A 6,551-nucleotide genomic window follows, 5' to 3' on the forward strand; every position below is an offset into this window, starting at 1 on the left:
TTTTAAAAGGAAGAAGAAAGGCCATCTGAATTTGGGTGGCATGTTTCAGTATCTGATGAGTGGATAGTCTGAAAGATTGACATCTGTTTTTGACGATTCAGTGAAATTCTCAACAAAGTTCCTAAACACTTTTACAACCATTTCTTAAGTTGGAGGTGGATATTATACTTCTTTATCCTTTTTTTTTTGGCCCAAGGCCTCTCCCCAGGGATTTATACCAGCTTTTCTTTTTCTTTAATTGAAGCATACTTGATTTACAATATTATTTTAGTTTCAGGTATACAATAATTTTATACATGATATTCCATTAAAGTTTTTAGAAAATAATGGTTATATTTCCCTGTGCCATACAATATACCCTTGTCACTTATTTATTTTATACATAGAGGTTTGTGTTTCAATCTGCCACCCTCATATTGCCCCTCCCTCTTTCCCTTTCCCCAGTGGCAACCACTTCTTTGTTCTCTATATCTGAGACTCTGCTTCTGTTTTATTATATACATTTGCTTTATTTTCTAGATTTCATACATAAGTGATAACAGGCTATTTGTCTTTCTTTGACTTATTACACCAAGTGCAATACTCTCTAGGTCCATCCATATTTTTGGAAATAGTAGAATTCTATTCTTTTTATATGGCTGAGTAGTAGCCCACTGTGTGTGTGTGTGTGTGTGTGTGTGTGTGTGTGTGTAAACTCTTCTTTATCCATTCACCTGCTGATAGACATTCAGGTTGTGTCCATGTCCTGGCTATTGGGAATACTTCAGCTATGAACATTGTACATACACGGAGTGCATGTATTTTTAAATTAGTGTTTTTGTTTTCTTCTGATATATACCCAGAAGTGGAATTTCTGGGTCACATTGTAGTTCTATTTTTAGTTTCATGAGGAAATCTCCATACTGTTTTCTACAGTGGCTACACCAATTTATATCCCCACAGTGTAGTAAGTTTCCCTTTTCTCCACATCCTCATCAACATTTATTATTTGTGTTCTTTTTGATGATAGCCATTTGACAGATGTGATTATTTTACTGTGGTATTGATTTGCATTTCTCTGATAACTAGCGATGTTGAGTATTTTTCCATGTGCCTATTGGTCATTTGTATGCTTTCTCTGCAAAAATGCCTATTCAGGTCTTTTGCCATCTTTTAATAACGTTGTTTGTTTTTACCCCTGGGTTGGGAAGATCCCCTGGAAAAGGGGATGGCTATCCACTCCAGTATTCTTGCCTGGAGGACTCCATGGACAGAGGAACCTGACAGGCTACAGTCCATGGGGTCACAAAGAGTCGGACACGACTGGGCAACTTTCACTTTCAACTTTACTTTTGGCTTCTTTGACATTTTGGTATTTTAATACTTTTATGAGCTGGTTATATATTTTGGGCATTAACCCCCTATTGGTCATATCATTGGCAAAATATATTCTTCCATTCCATGGGTTGTCTTTTCATTTTCTGAATGGTTTCCTGTGCTATGCTAAGTTTGATTAGATTCCATTTGTCTATTTTTCCTTCTGTTTATTTTGCTTTAGGAGACTGATCCAGAAAATATCGCTAAAATTTATGTCAAATAGTGTTCTGCCTATGTTTTCTTCTAGGAGCTTTATGGTTAAATGTCTTCATCAGAGTTTTATAGTTTTCAGAATAGAGGTATTTCACCTCCATAGTAAAATTTATTCTTAAGTATTTTACCTTTTCTGATGTGATCTTAAGTAAGATTGTTTTCTTGTTTTCTCTTTCTGATGGTTCATTATTTCTGTATATAAAAGGAACAGATTTCTGTATATTAATCCTGTATCCTGCAATTTACTGAATCTATATATTAGCTCTCATACTTGTTGGTGGAGAATTTCTGTTGCTGTTGTTCTCCAGTTGCTAACTCATGTCCAACCCCATGGATTGCAGAATGCTATGCTCCTCTGTCCTCCACTATGTCCCGGAGATTGCTGAAATTCATGTCCTTTGAGTTGGCGGTGCTATCTAACCATCTCATCCTCTGCTGCCCAGTTCTCCTTTTGCCTTCAATCTTTCCCAGCATCAGAGTTTTTTCCAATGAGTCAGCTCTTCACATCAGGTGACCAAAACTTTGAAGCTTCAGTTTCAGCATCAGTCCTTCCAAATTCATTCAGGGTTGATTTCCTTTAGGACTGACTGGTTTGATCTCCTTGCTATCCAAGAGACTCTCAAGTGTCTTCTCCAGCACCACAGTTTGAAAACATCAACTCTTTGGTGCTCAGCCTTCATTATGTTCCAATTTTCACATCTATATATGACTACTGGAAAAACCATAGCTTTGACTGTATAGGAATTTGTTAACAAGAAATATCTCTGCTTTTTAATATGCTGTCTAGGTTTGTCATAGCTTTTCTTCTGAGGAGCAACCATCTTTATCTTCATGGCTGCACTTATCATCTGCAGTGATTTGTGGGTCCAAGAAAATAAAATCAGTCATTGCTTTCACATTTTCCCCTTCTATTTGCCATGAAGTGATGGGACCAGATGCCATGAATGTTGAGTTTCAAGCCAGCTTACTCACTCTCCTCTTTCAACCTCATCAAGAGGCTCTTTAGTTCTCTTTACTTTCTGCCATTAGACTGCTATGATCTGCATATCTGAGTTTGTTGATATTTCTCTTGGCAATCTTGATTCCAGCCTGTGATTCATCCAGCCTGGCATTTCACATGACGTACTCTGCATATAAGTTAAATGAGCAGGGTGATGATATAAAGGCTTGTTATACTCCTTTCCCAGTTTTGAACCAGTCCATAGTTCCATGTTCTGTTCTAACTGTTGCTTTTTTGACCCGCATACAGGTTTCTCAGGAGATAAGTAAGATGGTCTGATATTCCCATCTCTCTAAGAACTGTCCACAGTTTGTTGTGATCCACACAGTCAAAGGCTTTAGCATAGTCAATGAAGCAGAAGTTGATTTTGTTTCAGGAACTCCCTTGCTTTCTCCATGATTCCATTAATGTTGGCAATTTGATCTCTGGTTCCTCTGCCTCTTCAAAACCCAGCTTGTACCTCTGGAAATTCTTGGTTTACATACTGTTGAAGCCTAGCTTGAAGGATTTTGAGCATAATGTTGCTAGCATGTGAAATGAGTGCAATTGTATGGTAGTTTGAACATTCTTTGGCATTGCCCTTCCTTGAGTTTGGAATGAAAACTGACCTTTTCCAGTCCTATGGCCACTGCTGACATTTCCAAATTTGTTGTCATACTGAATACAACACTTTAACAGCATCACCTTTTAGGATTTGAAATAGCTCAGCTGGAAGTGCCTTCATTTCTGCTAGCTTTGTCCATAGTAATATTTGCTAAGGCCCACTTGACTTTGCATTCCAGGATGTCTGGCTCTATGTGAGTGACCACACCATCATGGTTATCTGGGTCATTAAGACCTTTCTTTTATAGATCCTTTGTGTACTTTTGCCACCTCTTCTTCATCTCTTCTGCTTCTAATAGTTCCTTACCATTTCTGTCCTTTACCATGCCCATACTTGGGTGAAATGTTCCCTTGGTATCTCCAATTTTCTTGAAGGATTTCTAGTCTTTCCCATTCCATTGTTTTCCTCTACTTCTTTGTATTGTTCATTAAAGACCTTCTTATCTCTCCTCGGTATTCTCTGGAACTCCACATTCAGTTGTATAAATCTTTCCCTTTCTCCCTTTCCTTTCACTTCCCTTCTTTCCTCAGCTTTGTAAAGCCTCCTCAGACAACCACTTTGCCTTCTTGCATTCCTTTTTCTTTGGGAAGGTTTTTGTCACTGCCTCAAGAACAATGTAATGAACCTCCATCCACAGTTTTTCAGGCACTCTATCAGATCTAATCCCCTGAATCTATCCATCACTTCCACTGTATTATCATAATGGATTTGACTTAGGTCATATCTGAATATCTCAGTGGTTTTCCCTACTTTCTTCAATTTAAGCCTGAATTTTGAAATAAGGAACTGATGAATCACTATCAGCTTCAGGTCTTTTTTTTTTTTTTCCTGAATGTATAGAGCTTCTCCATCTTTGACTGCAAAGAATATAATCAATCTGATTTCAGTGTTGAATATCTGGTGATGTCCATGTGTAGAGTCATGTCTTGTGTTGTTTGAGAAGGGTATTTGCTATGACTAGTGTGTCTTCTTGACAAAATTCTGTGAGCATTTGCCTTGCTTCATTTTGTACTCTAAGGCCAAACTTCTTCTTTTTGCTTTTTCATACTGTTCATGGGGTTCTCAATGCAAGAATACTGAAGTGGTTTGCCATTCTCTTTTCCAGTGGACCACATTTTGTCAGAACTCTCCACCATGACCCATATGTCTTAGGTGGCCCTACACAGCATGGTTCGGAGTAAACCTCATAGTCAAAAAGAGTCTCAAATGCAGTACCTGGGTGCAGTCTCGAAAATGACAGAATGATCTCGGTTCACTTTCAAGGCAAACCATTCAACACCACAGTAATCCAACTCTATGCCCCAAACACTAATTCTGAAAAAGCTCAAGTTGAACGGTTCTATGATGACCTACAAGACCTTCTAGAACTAACACCAAATAAATGATGTCTTTTTCATCACAGGGGACTAAAATGCAAAAGTAGGAAGTCAAGAGAAACCTGCAGTAACAGGCAAGTTTGGCCATGGTGTAAAAAATGAAGTAGGGCAAAGGCTAATAGAATTTTGCCAAGAGAATGTGCTGGTCATAGCAAATGCCCTCTTCCACCAACACAATACAAGAGATGACTCTACACATGGACATGATCAGATGGTCAATACTGAAATCAGATTGATTATATTTTTTTCAGCCGAAGATGGAGAAACTTTATATAGGCAGCAAAAACAAGACCGGGAGCTGACTTTGGCTCAGATCATGAACTCCTTATTGCAAAATTCAGACTTAAGTTGAAGAAAGTAGGGAAAACCACTAGACCACTCAGGTATGACCTAAATCAAATCCCTTATGCTTATACAGTGAAAGTGACAAATAGATTCAAGGGATTATATCTGGTCAAGTCTATGAAGAACTATGGACTTAGATCTATGGACAGAGGTTCATAACATTGTCCAGAGGCTGTGATCAAAACCATTCCCAAGAAAAAACATGCAAAAAGGCAAAATGGTTGTCTGAGGAGGTCTTACAAATAGCTGAGGAAAGAAGAGAAGTGAAATGCAAAGGGAAAAAGGAAAGCTATATCCATCAGAATGCAGAGTTTCAAAGAAGAGCAAGGAGAGATAACAAAGCCTTCCTAAGGGATCAATGCAAAGAAATAGAGGAAAACAATAGAATGGGAAAGACTAGAGAGCTCTTCAAAAATTAGAGATATCAAGGGAAACTTTCATGCAAAGATGGGTACAAGAAAGGACAGAAATGGTATGGACCTAACAGAAGCAGAAGATATTAAGAAGAAGTGGCAAGAATACACAGAAGAACTATACAAAAAAGATCTTAATGATCCAGATAACCACAAAGGTGTGATCAATCACCTAGAGCCCGACACCCTGGAATGCAAAGTCAAGTGGGCCTTAGGAAGCATCACTACAAACAAAGCTAGTAGAGGTGATGGAATTTCAGCTGAGCTATTCCAAATCCTAAAAGATGATGTTGTTAAAGTGCTACACTCAATGTGCTAGCAAATTTGGAAAACTCACCAGTGGCCACAGTACTGGAAAAAGTCAGTTTTCATTCTAATTCCAAAGAAAGGCAATACTAAAGAATGTTCAAACTATCACACAATTGAACTAATTTCTCATGCTAGCAAAGTAATGCTCAAAATTCTCCAAGCTAGGCTTCAACAATACTTGAACCAAGAACTTCTAGATGTTCAAACTGGATTTAGAAAAGGCAGAGGAACCATATATCAAATTGCCAACATCCACTGGATTATAGAAAATGTAAGAGAATTCCAGGAAAACATCTATTTCTGCTTCATTGACTATGCTAAAGCCTTTGACTGTGTGGATTACAACAAACTATGGACAATTCTTAAAGAGATAGGAATACCAGACCTCCTTACCTGTCTCCTGAGAAATATGTATGCAGGTCAAGAAGTAACAGTTAGAACCGGACATGGAACAATGAAATGGTTAAAAATTGGGAAAGGAGAGGAACAAGATGGCAGACGAGTTCGTGGACATGGAATCTCTCTCTCTCCATGGATACATCGGAATACACCTTCAGACACAGAAGTACATGCAGGACACCAGCTTAGAGTGGACAGGGGTACCTGTCAAGCAGAAAAGAATATATCAATTCAGTTCAGTTGCTCAGCTGTGTCTGACTCTTTGTGACCCCATGAATTGCAGCACGCCAGGCCTCCCTGTCCATCACCAACTCCTAGAGTTCACTCAGACTCACATCCATCCAGTCAGTGATGCCATCCAGCCATCTCATCCTCTGTCATCCCCTTCTCCTCCTGCCCCCAATCCCTCCCAGCATCAGAGTCTTTTCCAATGAGTCAACTCTTCTCATGAGGTGGCCAAAGTACTGGAGTTTCAGCTTCAGCATCATTCCCTTCAAAGAAATCCCAGGGCTGATCTTCAGAACGGATTGGTTGGA

This window comes from Oryx dammah, unplaced genomic scaffold, assembly GCF_014754425.2.
Source record: "Oryx dammah isolate SB20612 unplaced genomic scaffold, SCBI_Odam_1.1 HiC_scaffold_23, whole genome shotgun sequence".
NCBI lineage: Eukaryota > Metazoa > Chordata > Mammalia > Artiodactyla > Bovidae > Oryx > Oryx dammah.